We start from the raw sequence: 23170 nt of genomic DNA on the forward strand, positions 1-23170 counted from the left end.
TTAGTTCATTGTTTCCTTGTCCAGCTGGTTATCATGATTTTGTCTTGCTAGCTGGAAGCTCTGGGATGCAGAGTGGCACCTCCGCACCGTGAGTCAGTGCGGAGGTCATTTTTGCACACTCTGCGTGGTCTTTTGTAGTTTTTTGTGTTGACCGCAAAGATACCTTTCCTATCCTCTTTCTATTTAGTAAGTCTGGCCTCCCTTTGCTGAAACCTGTTTCATTTCTGCGTTTGTGACTTTCATCTTTCTCACAGTCAATATATATGTGGGGGGCTGCCTTTTCCTTTGGGGAATTTCTCTGAGGCAAGGTAGGCTTTATTTTCTAACTCTAGGGCTAGCTAGCTCTTAGGCTGTGACGAGGCGCCTAGGTCATGTCAGGAGCGCTCCACGGCTATTTCTAGTGTGTGTGATAGGATTAGGGCTTGCGGTCAGCAGAGCTCCCACATCCCAGAGCTCGTCCTGTGTGAGTTTAACTATCAGGTCGTGCCGGGTGCTCCTAACCACCAGGTCATAACACCTTCACAAATAAAGCATTATCACGATGGATCTGGAACACCATCCTGACCTGCTTCACATGAGACTCCCAATCATCGGAAAAAATGAAAATATCATCCAAATATACAACCATGAATTTATCAAGATAATTGCGGAAAATATCATGCATGAAAGACTGGAACACAGATGGAGCATTAGAGAGCCCAAATGGCATCAAAAGGTATTCAAAATGGCCTTCGGGCGTATTAAATGCAGTTTTCCATTCGTCACCCTGTTTAATACGAACAAGATTATATGCCGCTCGGAGGTCAATCTTAGTAAACCGACTAGCCCCCTTAATCTGAGCAAACAAATCAGTAAGCAAAGGCAAGGGGTATTGGAATTTGACTGTGATCTTATTAAGAAGACGATAATCAATACAGGGTCTCAAGGAGCCATCCTTCTTAGCAACAAAAAAGAAACCCGCTCCCAATGGTGATGAAGAGGGCCGAATATGCCCTTTCTCCAAAGATTCCTTAACATAGCTCTGCATGGTGGCATGCTCTGGCACAGACAGATTGAAAAGTCGGCCCTTAGGGAACTTACAACCAGGAATCAAGTTAATAGCACAATCACAGTCCCTATGTGGAGGAAGGGAACTGGACTTGGGCTCATCAAATACATCCTGGAAATCCGACAAAAACTCAGGGACCTCAGAAGAGGGGGAAGAGGAAATTGACATCAAAGGAACGTCACTATGTACTCCTCGACAACCCCAACTAGTCACCGACATAGTTTTCCAATCCAGCACCGGATTATGTTCCTGTAACCATGGAAATCCCAGTACAACAACATCATGCAGGTTATACAACACCAGAAAACGCCAATCTTCCTGATGTGCAGGAGCCATGTACATAGTCATCTGTGTCCAGTACTGAGGTTTACCCTTGGCCAAGGGTGTAGCATCAATGCCCCTCAAAGGAATAGAGCTCTGCAAAGGCTGCAAGGAAAAACCACAGCGCCCGGCGAATTCTAAGTCCATTAAGTTCAGGGCAGCGCCTGAATCCACAAATGCCATGACAGAAAAGGACGACAATGAGCAAATCAGGGTCACAGATAAGAGAAATTTTGGCTGTATAGTACTAATGGTAACAGACCTAGCGACTCTCTTAGTACGCTTAGGGCAATCAGAGATAACAGTAAAAACACAGCCTATTCTGACGTCTGAATTCCTGCCGTTCTATTCTAGTCAAAATCCTATCACATTGCATAGGTTCAGGATTTTGCTCAGAGGATACTGCCATATGGTGCACAGCTTTGCGCTCGCGCAGACGCCGATCAATCTGAATGGCTAGAGACATAGATTCGCTCAAACCGGCAGGCCCACCACAACATCTTTAAGGGTTTCAGAAAGACCTTTTCTGAAAATAGCAGCCAGAGCCTCTTCATTCCATTTAGTGAGCACAGACCATTTTCTAAATTTCTGGCAGTATAACTCTGCCGCTTCCTGACCTTGACACAAGGCCAACAGGGTTTTTTCTGCATGATCCACAGAATTAGGTTCGTCATACAATAATCCGAGCGCTTGAAAAAATGCATCTACATTCAATAATGCCGGATCCCCTGTTTCAAAAGAAAAAGCCCAGTCTTGAGGGTCACCACGCAGCAAGGATATGATGATTTTTACTTGCTGAATGGGATCACCAGAAGAACGGGGTTTCAAAGCAAAAAACAATTTGCAGTTATTTTTAAAGTTCAAAAACTTGGATCTGTCCCCAAAAAACAAATCAGGAGTTGGAATTCTGGGCTCTAATGCCGGAGTCTGGACAACATAGTCCTGGATACTCTGTACTCTTGCAGCAAGTTGATCCACACGAGAAAACAAACCCTGAACATCCATGCCAGAGCATATATCCTGAACCACCCAGATATCAAGAGGAAAAAAACGACAAACCAGAGCACAGAAAAAAAAATGGTTCAGAACTTTCTTTTCCTTCTTTTGAGATGCATTTAATTCATTTTTGGGCCACTTGTACTGTTATGATACGGTGATCTAGGAGCAACATGGAACGAGCTCTGAAGGAAGTGGTAACTGTACTGACCGCAGTCCCTAAGCTCAACACAACACTAGAAGTAGCCGTGGAATGCTCCTAACTCTCCCTAGGCATCTCGTCACAGCCTAAGAGCTAACTACCCCTAAAGAAAGAAGCAGGAAAACTATCTTGCCTCAGAGAAAATCCCCAAAGGATAGATTAGCCCCCCATAAATAATGACTGTGAGTGGAGAGGGAAAAGACATACACAGAATGAAACCAGGATGAGCACAGGAGGCCAGTCTAGCTAAATAGATAGGACAGGATGGAATACTGTGCGGTCAGTATAAAACACTACAAAAATCCACGCAGAGTTTACAAAAAATCTCCACACCTGACTAAAGGTGTGGAGGGCAAATCTGCCTCCCAGAGCTTCCAGCAAGACAGAATAAATTCACACTGATAAGCTGGACAAGCATAGAAAGCACAGAATGGATAAGTCAACAATCTATGGACAGAAAAGAGCAAGCAAAAACTTAGCTTAGCTGAACTGGTCAGGATAACAGGGAACTCCAAAGAGATGTGAATCCACCCAGGAACCATTTACAAGTGGCACTGGCTGAAGAAAGAGCCAGACCTAAATAGTCGAGCAGAAGAGACGATAAGTGGAGGCAGCTGATGACAGCTAACTCCAAGGAGCAGCCATACCACTAGAAACCACAAGAGGGAGCCCAAGAGCAGAACTCACAAAAGTGCCACTTACAACCACCGGAGGGAGCCCAAGAGCGGAATTCACAACAGAGCAGCTAATATGTGGTGTGTTGTGCTCAGGCTGCTCTGCGGGTGCAGGGATGAGGCTGACCGCCTGATATTGCAGCACACCTCCCAACCACTGCGGGACAACGAATGTCCCGCCCGGGACCGCGGGGCTGACTGTCAAAATCGGGACAGTCCCGCTGGATCCGGGACGGTTGGGAGGTATGCTTATACCCCCAGCATCGGTCCAGACACCTGTGTGTGCACTGTATACACCCGTACCGTATACCCCCAGTTGCAGACCCATATTGGTACTCTGTGTGCTGTTCCGTGTAAGTTATGCTCTTCAGTTTTTATGTGTTTTCATGCTATGTATGTTCTTACATTTTTGCTCTGCTGCCACCCAATGGCTGTTTTCTATATGGTAGCTAGTTATTAATTAATTCTTGTGGGCACATCTTCCACTTCTGGTTCAGGGGTCAAGTCTTCTCTTCCTCTGGCAGCCATTTCATTTTTTAGTTTACATGCTGTTGTGAGAGGACACGCTTGAACCGGGCTTAGGAAGGCATCAGTCTTTCGACCTCTTGCTGCCCAGCCACATTGTATATTGCCCAGCCACGTAGTATATTGCCCAGTCACGCAGTATATTGCCCAGCCACGTAGTATATTGCACAGCAAAGTAGTATACAGCACAGAGCCACGTAGTATACAGCACAGACACGTAGTATACTGCCCAGTCACGTAGTATATTGCCCAGCTACGTAGTATATTGCCCAGCCACGTATGTAACAGGTTAAAAAAATAGAATTATTCTTACCGTTAATTCGGTTTCTAGGAGCCTTCCACGACAGCCACCAGGAGGTTGTCTCCATTCCCTAATGGGGGACAGGAAGCACAAGAGGTTAAAAATCCCTCCCACCTCCCATTAACCAGTGACTTACAACTGAACCCATAGCACCGGTTACCTTTAGGTTCTCAGAAAAGATATCCAAGAACATCGGGAGGGAATTAATGCTGTCGTGGAAGGCTCCTAGAAACCGAATTAACGGTAAGAATAATTCTATTTTCTCTAGTAGCCTTCCACGACAGCCACCAGGAGGAATGCCAACCAATTCTGTATTTAGGGAGGGACCACAGCTTGAAGAACCTTTCGGCCAAAAGCAAGATCCCGATTGGACCAGAAGTCCAATCTATAATGCTTAGTAAAAGTGTGTAGGGAAGACCACGTTGCTGCCCTGCAAATCTGCTCCGATGAAGCGCCAGCCCTTTCAGCCCAAGAGACGGAAGTAGATCTGGTGGAATGGGCTTTTAGGCCCGCAGGAACAGCAATATTCTGAGTTGAGTATGCTTCAGAAATGGCCTTTTTTATCCAGTTGGCAATGGTACTCTTCGCTACCTTCTTGCCTTTGTTTCTGCCAGAAAGATGAACGAAGAGATTTTTGTCAATTCTAAATGATTTAGTATGTTCTAAGTAGTATAACACTATACGTCGTACATCCAAAGTATGGAATCTGTGTTCTTCCGGATTTGAAGGATTGTGACAGAACGATGGGAGGACTATATCCTGTGATCGATGAAATTCTGACACTACCTTCGGTAGGAAACAAGGATCTGGACGGAACACAATGGAATCATCTCTTATGGTAAGATAAGGCTCTCTTACTGAAAGGGCTTGTATTTCCCCTACTCTTCTTGCGGTAGAAATTGCAACCAAGAAGGCCGTCTTGTAGGACAGAAGTTGTGAGGAACAAGATGATAATGGCTCAAATGGAGGAGCCGTAAGACCTTTTAGGACTATGTTTAAGTCCCAAGATGGCACGAAAATTTGTCTTCTTGGACAATGTCTTGATGCTGCAACCATAAACCTTTTTATCCAACGATGACCCGCAAGGTCCTGATCAAAGACGGAACTCAAGGCTGATACTTGAACTTTCAAGGTACTTGGCTTCAGCCCCAACTCTAATCCTTTTTGTAAAAAATCTAATATTTGTGAAATATTAGGATGAAAGGGGTCAGGCTTATGAGGATGACACCACGAGGAGAATCTCTTCCAGATTTTTCCATATATGGCATTGGTAATAGGTTTCCTAGATTTCTGTAGAGTAGAGATTACTGACTCTGAAAGGCCCTTAGCGCTTAGTACCTGGGCTTCAATAGCCAGGCTGCCAGCTTGAACTTCTGCGGTTCCGGATGATAAAAGGGGCCCTGGCAGAGAAGGTCTTCTGATACTTGAAGAAAGACTGGACCGTCCACCTTCAGTTCTTCGATGAGGTGGTACCAGCTCCTCTTCGGCCATGCTGGAGCTACTAAGATAGTCTGGACCTGATCGTCCCGGATCTTCCGAAGGGTCTTCGCAAGTAATGGTATTGGAGGGAACCCGTATGCTAGATGGAACCTCCAAGTATGAGCGAAGGCGTCTACTCCCTGAGACCTGTCCTTGAGGTTTAGGGAGAAGTAGTTCTCGACCTGTGCATTCTGGCTGGACGCTAGAAGGTCTATATCGGGAAGACCCCACCTGTCTGTCAACATTCTGAAAACGTCCGCCTTCAGGCTCCATTCTCCTGGATGCAAGTCGTGACGACTTAGGCGATCTGCCTGAACGTTCACCGACCCCTTGAGGTGTATCGCTGAAAGTGAGAGGAGATGTTTTTCTGCCCAGCAAAATATTCTGTTTGATATTGCTCTTAGTTGGTTGAACTTCGGACTCCCCTGGTGTTTTAGATGCGCAACAGTCGTCATATTGTCCGAATAAATTCTGACATGTTGACCTATAATGAGACTGCTGGCTGCCAGAAGGGCCCTCTCCACTGCTAACAATTCTCTGGAGTTGGAGGAACTGGAGCTTTCTTTCTGATTCCAGTGACCCTGGAATGGGATTTGCGAGACCACTGCTCCCCAACCTTTTTGACTGGCGTCCGTTGTTACCGTAATCAGCGGATCTTGCACCCAGTCTACTCCTTTCAGTAGGTTTGATTGGATCGCCCACCAGGTTAACGAAGCTTTTACCTTCCCTGGTGTGTAAACTCTTCTGTTTAGGGAATTTGGATTCCCGTTCCAGTTCCCTAAGATGTGCGCCTGCAGAACTCTGGAGTGGCTCTGAGCCCACTGGACCGATTGTATACAGGCCGTCATTGATCCCAGAAGAGACATCGCAGCTCGTAAGGTCGGAGAACGTTGTTTTCTGAAGTGTGAGACCTTGGAAATTAGATTTATCCGATGTTCCTCTGGTAGGAAGGATTTTTGACCTTCTGAATCCAGGAGGACTCCAAGGAATTTCCTCACCTTTGATGGTGATAGCTGAGACTTTTTTAGATTTGGAATCCAACCCAAACCCTGTAAGATGTTCAGAGTTTTGGAAACTCTCTGATTGAGAACTTCGGCGGAAGGACCAATTATTAACAGGTCGTCTAAGTACGGGACTATAGCGATGTCTTGGCTCCTGATATGGGCTACTGCTTCCGCCATGACTCTGGAAAACACCCTTGGGGCTGAGGAGACCCGAAGGGGAGAACATTGTATTGGAAATGTAAGATTTTTTGGTTGAATTGGACCGCAAATCTCAGGTATTTCCTGTGGCAAGGATGTATTGGAATATGGAAATAGGCATCCTTGAGGTCTATTGTTGCCATATGTGAATGAGGAGCTATTAGAGGGATGGCTGTTTTTACTGACTCCATCTTGAACTTGCGGTAGGTTATGTATTTGTTGAGAGCTTTCAGATCTATTATAATCCGAGATTGCCCGGAAGGCTTTTCTATTATGAATATACGGGAATAGTGTCCTTTCCCCTGCTTGTTCACCGGGACCACGGAAATAGCTCTTGAGTTTAGCAAGTCCTGTATTCCGGCCATCATCAACTTTTGAGTCTCCCGAGATGACAGGGAGGTGACTCTTAAGATCCTGGGAGGAGGCGCATCGAACTCTATCAGTAGACCTTGTTGGATAACACTCACCACCCAGGGGCTGTTGGAGATATTCTGCCAACTGTGAATGAAGTTCGAAAGCCTCCCCCCCACCGGATCGGAGTCATTGCTTTTCTTGTTGTGTTTGTTGGGGAATAAGGATGTTTTTAGGCTTCCCCTTAGCATAACTCCACCTCCCTGTTTTTCCTTTCCCTCTACCCTGGGAGGGCTGGGGCTGGGAGGGTCGAAAAAAACGCTTCCTGGGAAGCCTCTGTTCAGGAAGGGTTTTCTTTCTGTCTGTGGCTTTCTCTAAGATGTCATCTTAGGAAGGCCCAAACACGTAGTCACCCTTAAAGGGAATAGAACACAGTTTTATTTTTGACGTAACGTCTCCGCTTCACATCTTTAACCAGAGAGCTCTTCTGGCTGAATTTGTCTGGACCAAGGATCTGGCGGCCACCCGGATAGATTCCAGTGAGGCATCTGCAAGGAAACCTGTTGCTCTGTGTAAGATAGGCAAAGAGTCTAGTACCTCCTCTCTTGGGGTACCCTGAGAGATGTGGCTTTCTAACTCTTCTATCCAACGGAAGAGAGAGCGGGCCACGCAGGTGGATGCTATATTGAATCTGAGGGCCGAGGTAGACGTTTCCCAGGACTTTTTGAGAAGGCTCTCAATCTTCCTATCCAAGGGGTCTTTTAATTGGGAGGAATCCTCGAACGGCAGAGCCGTCTTTTTAGCCACTCTAGCCACCTGGACATCAATTTTTGGAATGTCCCATTTAATTAGGTCCTCATCAAGAGGAAACCGATGCTTAAAGTCTGGAGGCGTTGTTAGCCGTTTCTCGGGCAATTCCCATTCATTATTAATCATATCAATTATGCTTTTATGGACGGGGAACCCGGGTTGTTTTTCAGTATGTATACCAAACAGTTCGTCTTGTATAGACTGAGGAACTGATTCCTCTTTTAGCCCCATGGTGTTCCTCACTGCAGATACCAATTCCTCAATATATTCAGAGGAAAAAAGGTATTTCCTAATTTCCGCAGATTTACGGGGTAACGCATCTTCCCATTTGACAGAGGAAGACGTATAAGACCCCTCAGACTCTGATTCAGAGTACTCCTGGATTTTCCTCTTTTTGGGAAGTGATGGACCAGGTGAGGATGGTGGTGGCGGTGGAGGTGGGGCGAGTGTGGCCAAAGAGGTTTGAACCTCCTGCCTAACCAAGGAGCGAATTTCGTCAATCAAAGAAGGGTGTTCCGCTCTGACGATTTTATCTGTGCAAGGTTGGCATAACTTTTTCTCCCAATCTGGTGGCATTTTTACATTACAGGTGGCACATTTGCGCTTGGTAATGTTTTTAGGGCCAGGCTTGACTCCCTGCAATGAGAGAGGAAGCCGTGTAAGAAAAGGTATATTAAAAAATGTACCTTTAAATGGGATCCCCTCTGCCGTACTTACTAGGGCTTGGGGAGCGCTGGCCTCTGCAGCTGCAGGGCAAGACGCATCCATGCTTACAGTAGCTTACCTGAGACGTCTTCGCAGCTTATGTAGAAAATAAGCTGCACCAGCGCGTGGCAATTAGCCGCCCCTCCCCCTCCGGAGTCCCAGGCAGGCGTGCGAGGATGCAGCATGCCTCGCACGCCATTCGGTGATCCATCGTTCTGGCCTGTATCGCTCCTGCACAGGAGCGCCGACCCGGAAGTGGAGCGTCACCTGACTTCCGGGTCGCCGAACAGCGTGCGCTGGAGGGGGAGACGCCGGAGAGCTCAGGGAGGCCTCCGGCAGGCACCCCGACCAGCTTTGTCCCCGCAAGAGGACGCAGGAGGCCAGGGAATGCGGTCCCAGAATCCCGAGGAGACGGGAGGCACAGCACAGTAGGAAGCCGCGGGGGGCCCGACCTTAAGTGCCCGGCAAGAAAATTAACACAGGTACTCTGCTAGAGCCGCCACAGCAGCGCACCAGGAACCTCTCCATGCCCCATGGGGGACAGGAAAGACACTGGTTAATGGGAGGTGGGAGGGGTTTTTAACCTCTTGTGCTTCCTGTCCCCCATTAGGGAATGGAGACAACCTCCTGGTGGCTGTCGTGGAAGGCTACTAGAGAAATAATAAACATATACTCACCCTCCGAGGGCCCCTTGTAGTCCTGTCGCCTGTGTGCGGTGCACGCGGCAGCTTCCGGTCCCAAGGTTAGTATGAGCGCAGGACCTGTGATGACGTCACGGTCCTTCTTGGCAGGACATCATGGCAGGTCCTTCTTGCATAGCATCTTTGGAACCGGAACCTGCTGCTTGCACTGCCAAGGACAGCACGCACGTCGGAGGGTGAGAATAACCTTTTTTTATTATTATTATTTTTAACATTAGATCGTTTTACTATTGATGCTGCGTATGCAGTTGGTCACACAGGTTTAATAGCTGCGTTACACCGTGCTCCGATAACGCTGGCATTAACCCTGTGTGAGGGCTGACTGGATGACTGGAGGGGAGTATGGAGGGGGTACTGACTGCGGGGAGGAAAGAGCGGCCATATTGCCGCCGGACTGTGGCCGTCGCTGATTGGTTGTGGCAATGGTCATGGCCTTTTTGCCACGACCAATCAGCATCTTGGATTCCATGACAGACAGAGACCGCGACCAATGAATATCCGGGACAGACAGAAAGACGGAAGTGACCCTTAGACAATTATATAGTAGATACTTGACTTTAAGTTGTGCCTCCATGTTTCCCTGCCATTCAGTGTGCATTTGATTGCCGATTTTAGCCCCTTGGTTTGTTAAGAGACCTTTTGTATTCATCAATAAAGTTTGCATTATTTATTCAAATGATGGACTATTACACTGGTTTTTTGTTTCAGTGTTTTTTTTAGCTGTAAATCGTGCAGTTGAGTGAACAAAAACTAAATCTCCGAGCAGTCACAAATATTCAGAGACCACCCGAGCAACGCGTATACTCACTCATCACTAGTCATAATACTAAGAACTGGTTTTTAAAATGCTGCCCCAAAAACGACCTTCCATTGGCCAAGTTAATCCAAAAGCTTAGAAAGTAAACCTTCCCAAACAGCTGAGACAAGAGAACAATATGAGCCCTGGCTTGAAAAGAAATGGATGAGACAGGCTGAATCAAAGGATGCGGAAACATCTGAACAATGGGAATGTCATCTTCAGGAAAAAATGGATGAGACAGGCTGAATGAAGAGATGCGGAAACATCTGAACAAAAAGGATGAACGTTGTCAAAATGACCACATATGACATATGCAATGACGTAGGCAGGCTGATTTGAGTTTGGAAGTTAGGTCACATCTGAAAGTCATAATAAGCAAAATGGACATAATATTAGAACATTGTTCAGCTAAAAAGGTTTAACTTTAAGGCTATGTGCACACATCTGGAATTGCCGCGGAAGTTTCAGCGGCAATTCCGCAACTCCCTGCGGCGGGAAAAACGCATGCGGAATTGGCATGCGTTTTCCCACTAAACACTAGCGTTTTACAAACGTAATTAGCTTGCAGAATGCTAGCGTTTTTCCAAGTGATGTGTAGCATCGCGTAGAAAACTGATTGACAGGTTGGTCACACAAGCATAGTGCTTGACAAGTGTGAGCAACTTTTTACTATTGATGCTGCCTATGCAGCATCAATAGTAAAAGATATAATGTTAAAAATAATTAAAAAAATAAAAAATCGTGATATTATCACCTTCCGACGTCCCCTGCAGCCTTCCCGATCCTCGCAATGCTCCCGGCAACTCCCGTTCCCAGTGATGCCTTGCGACAATAACCCCAGATGACGTAGCATCACGGAAGACCGCTACATTGTCCAGGTGATTCGCGCAATGCATCCCTGGCAACGGCGGCTAGTGGGAGCATCGCTAAGGCCTGGGCTGGATCCAGGGGCCGCCATAAGGTGAGTATATAACTATTTTTTATTTTAATTATTTTATTTTTATTTTTACACAGGATATGGTGCCCAGTCCCTGGAGGAGAGTCTCCTCTCCTCCACCCTGGGTACTATCCGCACATGATCCGCTTACTTTACGCATGGTGGGCATAGCCACATGCGGAAATTAAGGGGATCAATGCATTCCTATGTGTGCAGAATCACCGCGATTCTGCACAAAGAATGAACATGCTGCGTTTTTTTCCGGAAAGCGTTTCCGATACGGAAAATAATGCAGCATGTGCACAAAAAATGCGGAATGCATTAAATATGATGGGAATCTTATACAGTATAAGCATTTTTTAGCATTTTTTTCTGTGGAAAACAGCAGAAAAAAATGCTGAATGTGTGCACATAGCCTAAATCTTCTGATATGTGGTGGTCAAAAGATAATGTCAGTTTGCCACCTTTAACTCTACCTCCCAAACCACATTTTTCATACATATCAAAAACAGCTCATGAGTCTAAGCATTTACTGCAAATTATTAGGAGATAGAATCCATCTTTCCAGATGACATCCTTTTGTACGACAGCTGGACTCGAGGAAGCTGCATTTATGGCGACTTTCAGGGTAAGTTCACACAGGGCGTTTGTGCTGCGTTTTTTATGCTAATTTTCAGCTGCTTTTTACAGTATCCGCAAAGCCTATGAGATTTCAGAAATCTCATGCACACACATTAGCTTTTTGTGTGATCAGTATTTTGTGATTTGCTGCGTTTTTTGGACATAGAGCCTGTCACTTCTTTCATCGTTTTTGCGTTTTTGACGCAGCTTCTTTCCTGCCAAGAAGATAAGGTTTTGCTGCAGAAAAAAAAGCAGCAAAAACGCCGTGTGTGAACTTACCCTTACAGTCCAGGGACAAATATATCACAAATAGGTCTGATGCTTCCTGTAGCAAATCAAGACCCAACAAATTTAGTGTTTGGGAGATGAACAGATACAAGCTGATTGACCTTGTGAAGTTATACCTGAGACAAAAAGATTTTATTTTGAATTTGCAAAAATTTTTCCAGCAAAACAATCAGTTAGTAAACCTTTATAAAACAGCCTTATAAGTAATGCCAAGTGCGGAATATCAGGTTGTAATAAGAGCAAACAAGACACCGGTTGGTGGCACAAAAGGAGATTTACTTCCCCCAGTGTTAATGAAGTAGCTATTGTAATGGTTGGACGGGACTTTCTAAGCCGAGATATAATTATTCAGTGACGTAGAGAACATGTTCAGCATATTACAGAAACACATAGATCATATGATGCTCTGCAATATCCTCTAATATCGTGGAATGGCCAAGATGGCGATCACTATAATCTAAGGCAGACTGATCCCAACACTGCGAGGCCGACCAATAAACCAACCAATAAAATATCAGCTATGGACGTCTACACCTACCAAATAATGATCAGACAACAATGGAGGCAACTTTCTCATCAATGTATAGTAGATCTGTATGCCAAGGTGGAGAGCGAGCGTCTTCTGTACATACAACTGAACCAACAAACACTTACAGGGAGGCCATGCCAAAAGCGTGGTCTGATGGAGGATGGTCCACACTGGGACCTGACATTGCAGGAGGCGTCCCTCACTCGCTTTCTAACCTGCTCCTTATAATAACTACAACCTGTGCACCTTCCAATCCCCGGGCTCTGTGGGACAAATACACAGAATATCCTAGAGAAGATCTTCATAGAGAGCGCAGGAGAGGTAATCCGGACTTAGACATCAATGTCACTGCCGACAGATTCACCACAGTCCTCCTGACTCTAGAAGAAAGGAGCCGATGTATCAGTAGTGACCCTCTAATGGCATCAGGTCACCGGCACCAGCTCCACCAGCCTTTGTGTTATGGGCAGAGATATTCTGGGAGAGGAAAGCCAGGATTTGGGAAGATGAGAGGATTTGTCCCAGTAAATAAGTCTCTTCTGGGTGATGACCACAGATCGGGGGATTTGGCAATTATGGCTCAGATTCCAGGTGGGAATAGGAGACGGTTTTCCCCAGGAGGTTCCGATAAAACATTCTTATTAATTTGCTGCTCTTAGAAATTCCCTCCATCAATAACATTGCTCCGGCCCTTATATCGTCTGGGGTTGTGGCCGCTCTCTTAGGCCAGTCTCACATGTCCAGATAATTCCGGTACCGGAGAAATCGATACCGGAGTTATCCGTGTCCGTGTGCTCACGTGGCACATCAGTGTGGCGCCTGAGGACCACACGGACCGTGCAAGAGAGACAGCGCTACAGTAAGCGCTGTCCCCTGCGTGTGGTGCTGAAGGCGGCATTCATCTCTTCTTCCCTGCAGCAGAGAAGAGATGAAAAATCAAGTTTTTGCTTTTTTTTGTTAAAAATAAAGTTTGGGGGTCACCTCCTAACTCCCCCCCCCCCCCCGTGCCCCTGCCCGCTTGCAGAGAAATACTCACCCAGCTCTGCCAATGCCACCTCTCAGCGCCGGCAGATAGTCCTGTGTGAGCGGTCACGTGGTACCGCTCATTACAGTGATGAGTATGTGCATATTCATCACTGTAATGAGCGGCACCACGTGACCGCTCACACAGGACAAGCTGCCGGCGCTGAGAGGAGGCATCGCGGGAGCTTCGAATTTCTCTTCAAGCGGGCGGGTCCGTGAAAACATGGAGACATGTGCATAGACCCATTCATTTGAATGGGTCTACGTGTGTCAGTGTCTCCGGTACATGAAAAAACTGTCACTACACGTACTGGAGCCACTGACGTGTGAAAGCGGCCTTAGATGGAGGCGCACGGCTCAGTCAGCACTAGGATTACCCCTGAATCCAGCGCTCTTGGAATCTCCCGTCTGTAATATCACTAAGGTCTATGAAAGGTCTGGGGGGATCCAATCACTTAATGGGGGGAATTGTTCTACTTTTTGCAACGTTACCTGTTCTTAAAGGAGCAGCACCAGCAGAGGAGCGGAATACTTATCAGCACAGCAGACTCCTGCCTGCATACACTGAGGGCCCTGATCATGTGACCCCTGACTCCTCCCCTCCTGTGACCTCATCACAGGTCCTGTGTGCACAGAACAGCCAGCCATAGTGTGGATTGCAGCTCTGAGGGTGGAGGTTAGTGCTGGAGATTCCCCATTACTGGGCGCAGGGGACATTAACCCCTTCAGCACAGAGACTCTTTTGGGGTCTCTGTGTGGTGTGAACAGTGACATAACAGTAGAGGTGTAGCTAGGGTTGATAACAGCTGGGTGACGCACCCTAATAGTGGAGGAGAACCGCGCTATTACTGAAGACAATCTTTATATAACTAGATGGTGGCCCGATTTTAACGCATCGGGTATTCTAGAATATGTATGCATATAGCAGCCACATAGTATATAGCACAGGCCACGTAGTATATAGGAGCCATATAGTATATAGCAGACAAATACTACGTGGCCTGTGCTATATACTATGTGGCTGCTATATACACACATATTGTAGAATACCTGATGCGTTAATACAGGCCACGCAATATATAACAGTGGCCACGCAGTATATAACACTGGCCACGTAATATATAGCACAGCCCACGCAGTATATAGCAGCCACGCAGTATATAGCAGCCACGTAGTATATATTGCGTGGGCTGTGTTATATACTACGTGGCTGCTATATACTGCGTGGGCTGTGCTATATATTACGTGGCCAGTGTTATATATTGCGTGGGCAGTGTTATATAACTGACCATGTAATATATAGCACATTCCACAGAGTATATAACACTGCCTATGAAGTATATAGCAGCAATGCGGTATCTAACACAGCCCACGTAGTATATAGCAGTGTGGGCACCATATCCCTGTTAAAAAAATAATTAAAATAAAAAATAGTTATATACTCACCCCTGGGATCCACCGAAGCTCTGGTGATACGCGTGTGGCTGCCGCCATCTTCCGTTCCCTGGATGCATTGCGATATTACCCAGATGACTTAGCGGTCTTGCGAGACCGCTAAGTCTTCTGGGTAATTTCGCAATGCATCGCCAGGAACTGAAGATGGCGGCCGGCGCGAGCGGCTCGGCGGACTACGGAGGGTGAGAATAGCAGGTTTTTTGTTTTTTTATTATTTTTAACATTACATTTTTTTTTTACTATTGATGCCGCATAGGCAGCATCCATAGTAAAAAGTTGGGGACACACAGGGTTAATAGCAGCGGTTACAGAGTGCGTTACCCGCGGCATAACGCGGTCCGTTACCGCCAGCATTAACCCTGCAAAACAGCCAAGACGAATCAGCGACTTGGATTTCCATGACAGACAGAGGCCGCGACCAATGAATATCCGTGACAGAAAGACAGACAGGAAGAAGAAGGACAGAAAGATGGAAGTGACCCTTAAACAATTATATAGTAGAAGACCAACATGGATATTACCGCCATATGGTCAGTGGTAGATTCCAGTCCTACAGAACATGTAAGAGATCACAGCACAGTTACAGATAATGACTTACCGCTGACGTTCTTTCTGATGGAATCGTTCATTTTTCCCATCTTTTCCATCTGGCCCAGACCGACATGACAACTTCTTCCAGCTACAACTCGTCTGCAGAGAAAAAAACAAAGACACATTTCACTTCTCATATTCCAGCCCCATCACCATCTATTCCCAACCTGCACAAACTCCTCATCCTGCTGATACCCACATACTGATCCGCTGCTGCCGTATGTGTCCCTATTACTGCCCCTGATACCCCAATACTGAGCCTCTGCTGCCGTATGTGTCCCTATTACTGCCCCTGATACCCCAATACTGAGCCTCTGCTGCCGTATGTGTCCCTATTAATGCACCTGATATCCCAATACCGAGCCGCTGCTGCCGTATGTGACCCTATTACTGCACCTGATATCCCAATACTGAGCCACTGCTGCCGTATGTGTCCCTATTACTGCCCCTGATACCCCAATACTGAGCTGCTGCTGCCGTATGTGACCCTATTACTGCACCGGATACCCCAATACTGATCCGCTGCTGCCGTATGTGTCCCTATTACTGCCCCTGATACCCCAATACTGAGCCTCTGCTGTCGTATGTGTCCCTATTACTGCCCCTGATACCCCAATACTGAGCCTCTGCTGCCGTATGTGTCCCTATTACTGCACCTGATATCCCAATACTGAGCCTCTGCTGCCGTATGTGTCCCTATTACTGCACCTGATATCCCAATACTGAGCCGCTGCTGCCGTATGTGACCCTATTACTGCACCGGATACCCCAATACTGAGCCGCTGCTGCCGTATGTGTCCCTATTACTGCCCCTGATACCCCAATACTAAGCCGCTGCTGCCATATGTGTCCCTATTACTGCCCCTGGTACCCCAATACTGAGACGCTGCTGCCCTATGTGACCATATTACTGCCCCTGATACCCCAATACTGAGCTTTTGCTGCCGTATGTGTCCCTATTACTGCCCCTGATACCCCAATACTGAGCTGCTGCTGCCCTATGTGTCCCTATTACTGCACCTGATACCCCAATACTGAGCCGCTGCTGCCGCATGTGACCCTATTACTGCCCCTGATGCCCCAATACTGAGCCGCTGCTGCCGTATGTGTCCCTATTACTACACCTGATATCCCAATACTGAGCCGCTGCTGCCGTATGTGTCCCTATTACTGCCCCTGATATCCCAATACTGAGACGCTGATGCCCTATGTGACCCTATTACTGCCCCTGATACCCCAATACTGAGCCGCTGCTGCCGTATGTGTCCCTATTACTGCCCCTGATACCCCAATACTGAGCTGCTGCTGCCCTATGTGACCCTATTACTGCCCCTGTTACCCCAATACTGAGACGCTGCTGCTGTGTGTCCCTATTACTGCCCCTGATACCCCAATACTGAGCTGCTGCTGCCCTTTGTGACCCTATTACTGCCCCTGATACCCCAATACTGAGACGCTACTGCCGTATGTGTCCCTATTACTCTACCTGATGCCCCAATACTGAGCCGCTGCTGCCGTATGTGTCCCTATTACTGCACCTGATACCCCAATACTGAGCATCTGCTGCCGTATGTGTCCCTATTACTGCCCCTGATATCGCAATACTGAGCCGCTGCTGCCGTATGTGTCCCTATTACTGCCCCTGATACCCCAATACTGAGCCGCTGCTGCCATATGTGTCCCTATTACTGCCCCTGGTACCCCAATACTGAGACGCTGCTGCCCTATGTGACCATATTACTGCCCCTGATACCCCAATACTGAGCTTTTGCTGCCGTATGTGTCCCTATTACTGCCCCTGATACCCCAATACTGAGCTGCTGCTGCCCTATGTGACCCTATTACTGCCCCTGATACCCCAATACTGAGACGCTGCTGCCGTATGTGTCCCTATTACTGCACCTGATACCCCAATACTGAGCCGCTGCTGCCGCATGTGACCCTATTACTGCCCCTGATGCCCCAATACTGAGCCGCTGCTGCCATATGTGTCCCTATTACTACACCTGATATCCCAATACTGAGCCGCTGCTGCCGTATGTGTCCCTATTACTGCCCCTGATATCCCAATACTGAGACGCTGATGCCCTATGTGACCCTATTACTGCCCCTGATACCCCAATACTGAGCCGCTGCTGCCGTATGTGTCCCTATTACTGCCCCTGATACCCCAATACTGAGCTGCTGCTGCCCTATGTGACCCTATTACTGCCCCTGTTACCCCAATACTGAGACGCTGCTGCTGTGTGTCCCTATTACTGCCCCTGATACCCCAATACTGAGCTGCTGCTGCCCTTTGTGACCCTATTACTGCCCCTGATACCCCAATACTGAGACGCTACTGCCGTATGTGTCCCTATTACTCTACCTGATGCCCCAATACTGAGCCGCTGCTGCCGTATGTGTCCCTATTACTGCACCTGATACCCCAATATTGAGCATCTGCTGCCATATGTGTCCCTATTACTGCACCTAATACCCCAATACTGAGCATCTGCTGCCGTATGTGTCCCTATTACTGCCCCTGATATCGCAATACTGAGCCGCTGCTGCCGTATGTGTCCCTATTACTGCCCCTGATACCCCAATACTGAGCCGCTGCTGCCATATGTGTCCCTATTACTGCCCCTGGTACCCCAATACTGAGACGCTGCTGCCCTATGTGACCATATTACTGCCCCTGATACCCCAATACTGAGCTTTTGCTGCCGTATGTGTCCCTATTACTGCCCCTGATACCCCAATACTGAGCTGCTGCTGCCCTATGTGACCCTATTACTGCCCCTGATACCCCAATACTGAGACGCTGCTGCCGTATGTGTCCCTATTACTGCACCTGATACCCCAATACTGAGCCGCTGCTGCCGCATGTGACCCTATTACTGCCCCTGATGCCCCAATACTGAGCCGCTGCTGCCGTATGTGTCCCTATTACTACACCTGATATCCCAATACTGAGCCGCTGCTGCCGTATGTGTCCCTATTACTGCCCCTGATATCCCAATACTGAGACGCTGATGCCCTATGTGACCCTATTACTGCCCCTGATACCCCAATACTGAGCCGCTGCTGCCGTACGTGTCCCTATTACTGCCCCTGATACCCCAATACTGAGCTGCTGCTGCCCTATGTGACCCTATTACTGCCCCTGTTACCCCAATACTGAGACGCTGCTGCTGTGTGTCCCTATTACTGCCCCTGATACCCCAATACTGAGCTGCTGCTGCCCTTTGTGACCCTATTACTGCCCCTGATACCCCAATACTGAGACGCTACTGCCGTATGTGTCCCTATTACTCTACCTGATGCCCCAATACTGAGCCGCTGCTGCCGTATGTGTCCCTATTACTGCACCTGATACCCCAATATTGAGCATCTGCTGCCATATGTGTCCCTATTACTGCACCTGATACCCCAATACTGAGCATCTGCTGCCGTATGTGTCCCTATTACTGCCCCTGATATCGCAATACTGAGCCGCTGCTGCCGTATGTGTCCCTATTACTGCACCTGATACCCCAATACTGAGCCGCTCCTGCTGTATGTGTCCTTATTACTGCACCTGATACCCCAATACTGAGCCGCTGCTGCCATATGTGTTCCTATTACTGCACCTGATACCCCAATACTGAGCCTCTGCTGCCGTATGTGTCCTTATTACTGCACCTGATACCCCAATACTGAGCCTCTGCTGCCTTATGTGTCCTTACTACTGCACCCGATACCCCAATACTGAGCCGCTGCTGCCATATGTGTTCCTATTACTGCACCTGATACCCCAATACTGAGCCGCTGCTGCCGTATGTGTCCCTATTACTGCACCTGATACCCCTATACTGAGCTGCTGCTGTCGTATGTGTCCTTATTTCTGCACATGATACCCCAATACTGAGCCGCTGCTGCCGTATGTGTCCTTATTACTGCACCCGATACCCCAATACTGAGCCGCTGCTGCCGTATGTGTCCCTATTACTGCCCCTGATGCCCCAATACTGAGACGCTGCTGCCGTATCTGCCCCTATTACTGCACCTGATACCCCAATACTGAGCCGCTGCTGCAGTTTGTGTCCCTATTACTGCACCTGATACACCAATACTGAGCCGCTGCTGCCGTATGTGTCCTTATTACTGCACCTGATACCGCGATAGTGAGCCGCTGCTGCTGTATGTGTCCCTATTACTGCACCTGATATCCCAGTACTGAGCCGCTGCTGCCGTATGTGTCCCTATTACTGCACCGGATACCCCAATACTGAGCCGCTGCTGCCGTATGTGTCCCTATTACTGCATCTGATATCCCAATACTGAGACACTGCTGCCGTAGGTGACCATATTACTGCCCCTGATGCCCCAATACTAAGCCGCTGCTGCAGTATGTGTCCCTATTACTGCCCCTTATACCCCAATACTGAGCCGCTGCTGCCGTATGTGACCCTATTACTGCCCCTGATGCCCCAATACTGAGTTGCTGCTGCCGTATCTGCCCCTATTACTGCACCTGATACCCCAATACTGAGCCGCTGCTGCAGTTTGTGTCCCTATTACTGCACCTGATACACCAATACTGAGCCGCTGCTGCCGTATGTGTCCTTATTACTGCACCTGATACCCCGATAGTGAGCCGCTGCTGCCGTATGTGTCCCTATTACTGCACCTGATATCCCAGTACTGAGCCGCTGCTGCCGTATGTGTCCCTATTACTGCACCGGATACCCCAATACTGAGCCGCTGCTGCCGTATGTGTCCCTATTACTGCATCTGATATCCCAATACTGAGACACTGCTGCCGTAGGTGACCATATTACTGCCCCTGATGCCCCAATACTAAGCCGCTGCTGCCGTATGTGTCCCTATTACTGCCCCTGATATCCCAATACTGAGACGCTGCTGCCGTATGTGACCCTATTACTGCCCCTTATGCCCCAATACTAAGCCGCTGCTGCCATATGTGTCCCTATTACTGCACCTGATACCCCAATACTGAGCCGCTGCTTCCATATGTGTTCCTATTACTGCACCTGATACCCCAATACTGAGCTGCTGCTGCCGAATGTGACCCTATTATTGTACCTGCTGTGTGGTTCTCTGTGTCCTCTAAATTATAAAGCACCCCTCTATAATATAGTAATGCCGGGTGCAAGTGCCCTAGAAAACAGTGCCCACATTGTGTCCCCTAGAAAGTAATATTGCCCTGTGTGCCCCTTTGACAGTCACAGTAACCTGAGTTCCCCTATAACAATAAGTGCCCACTTTACATTTAGTAATGTCCCGAGTCTCCCCCTGTACAGCTCCCCTATACACAGTTTGATTCTCTCTTATACACAGTTTGACCCCCTCACTGTATATACTGACCGCTTAGTATCCACCAAACTGTTTGATAGGTCCAACACTGTAATCTCCACACTGTATGATGGCCCCTAGATAGCCTCCATATAGTATAATGCACCAGATCATCCTAAATATAGTATAACTAGATGGTGGCCCGATTCGAACGCATCGGGTATTCTAGAATATGCTTGTCCACGTAGTATATTGCCCAGCCACGTAGTATATTGCCCAGCCACGTAGTATATTGCCCAGCCACGTAGTATATTGCCCAGCCCACGTAGTATATTGCCCAGCCCACGTACTATATTGCCCAGCCATGTAGTATATTGCCCAGTGATGTAGTATATTAACCAGGCACGTAGTATATTGCCCAGTGACGTCGTGTATTGCCCAGTGACGTCGTATATTGCCCAGTGACGTCGTATATTGCCCAGTGACGTCGTATATTGCCCAGTGACGTCGTATATTGCCCAGTGACGTCGTGTATTGCCCAGTTACGTAGTATATTGCCCAGTTACGTAGTATACAGCACAGAGCCACATAGTATATTGCACAGCGACGTAGTATACAGCACAGAGCCACGTAGTATATTGCCCAGCTACGTAGTATATTGCCCAGCCACGTATGTCACAGGTTAAAAAATAAAACATAAACATATACTCACCTTCCGAGGGCCCATTGTAGTTCGGTCACATGACAGTGACGTCATGGCAGGTCCTTGTCGCGCAGGACCTGTGATGACGTCGCGGTCACATGACCGTGACGTCATGGCAGGTCCTTGTCGCGCAGGGCCTGTGATGACGTCGCGGTCACATGACCGTGACGTCATGGCAGGTGTTTCTCGCGCTGGCACGCAGGACCTGTGATCACGTCGCGGTCACATGACTATGACGTCATGGCAGGTCCTCCTCCCATACCATCCTTGGCACCGGAACCTGCTGCTTGCATGGAGCGGTCACCGGAGCGTCGCGAAAGGTGAGTATATAATGATTTTTTATTTTTTTTTAATTATTTTTAGCATTAGATGTTTTTACTATTGACGCTGCATAGGCCGCATCAATAGTAAAAACTTGGTCACACAGGGTTAATAGTGGCGGTAACGGAGTGAGTTACCTGCGGCATAACGCGGTCCATTACCGCTGGCATTAACCCTGTGTGCGGGGAGCATGGAGCGGGCGCCGGGCGCTGACTGCAGGGGAGTAGGGAGGGACTAATCGGACTGTGGTGTCGCTGATTGGTCGCAGCAGCCATGACAGGCAGCTGGTGAGACCAATCAGTGACTTTGATTCCATGACAGACAGAGGCCGCGACCAATGAATATCCGTGACAGACAGAAAGACAGACAGACGGAAGTGACCCTTAGACAATTATATAGTAGATGCACTCCCCATAGGCCTACTCTAGATTGTATAATGCACTGCCCATAGGCCTCCATGTAGTATAATGCACTCCTCATAGGCAGACTCTATATAGTATAATGCACTCCCCCATCGGCAGATTCTATAGTATAATGCAGCCCCTCATAGGCAGCCTCTATAGCATACTATCCAAAAAAAGAGAAAAAAATCCAGCTTCCAAAAAGAAGAGTAGCAAGCTACGCGTTTCGAACACCATTGTTCGAAACGCATAGCTTGCTACTCTTCACTATGTAATTTATTGGATTGGACTGGACTTTGCCTTTTATCCTGAATAAATTTGTAAGTTTTTGGAAGCTGGATTCTTTTCTCTTTTTTTGGATTGCTTGCTCACGTGATGACTACACGTTATCCTTGCTTCCCCACAACACATGCCGACAGGTGAGCTGGTAAATATTTTTTTCTTTTTTCTGCTCTATAGTATACTGCAGCCCCCTAGCCAGACTCTATAGCATAATGCAGCCCCTAATATAATGCACCCCCCAGGCAGACTCTGTAGCATAATGCTGCCCCTAATATAATCCACACCCAATAGGCATCCTCTATAGCATAATGCAGCCCTTAAAGGGAACCTGTCACCAGTTTTGGCCTATATAAGCTACGGTCATCACCTTTCAGGGCTGATATACAGCATTCTATAATGCTGTATATCTGCCCCCAACCCGACCTGTAAGAGAAGAAAAAGACCTTTTATTATACTCACCTGTGGGGCGGTCTGGGCCAAGAGGGTGTCGCAGGCTTTGGTCTGGCACCTCCCATGATCTTGCGGCCCTCCCGCTTGCTTCGTGTGGCTGATGCGTCTCTACATCATCCACACAGACTCCTTGGTACTGCAAATAGGTGTCGGGAAAAGTCAAAGAGCCATGGCA

The 23170-nt window shown here is 47.8% G+C and overlaps 1 protein-coding gene across 1 annotated transcript in view; it reads right to left on the reverse strand.

Annotated features, from left to right (window-relative positions):
• Positions 1-14094, reverse strand: part of LOC138663462 (oocyte zinc finger protein XlCOF22-like) — a 94951-nt gene extending 80857 nt beyond the window's left edge. The window contains exon 1 of the mRNA XM_069749676.1: positions 14005-14094. The gene's annotated coding sequence lies outside the window, so the exon portion shown is untranslated. The remainder of the gene's footprint in view (positions 1-14004) is intronic.
• Positions 14095-23170: the final 9076 nt, after the last annotated feature.

The sequence above is a fragment of the Ranitomeya imitator genome, chromosome 2 (assembly GCF_032444005.1).
Source record: "Ranitomeya imitator isolate aRanImi1 chromosome 2, aRanImi1.pri, whole genome shotgun sequence".
NCBI lineage: Eukaryota > Metazoa > Chordata > Amphibia > Anura > Dendrobatidae > Ranitomeya > Ranitomeya imitator.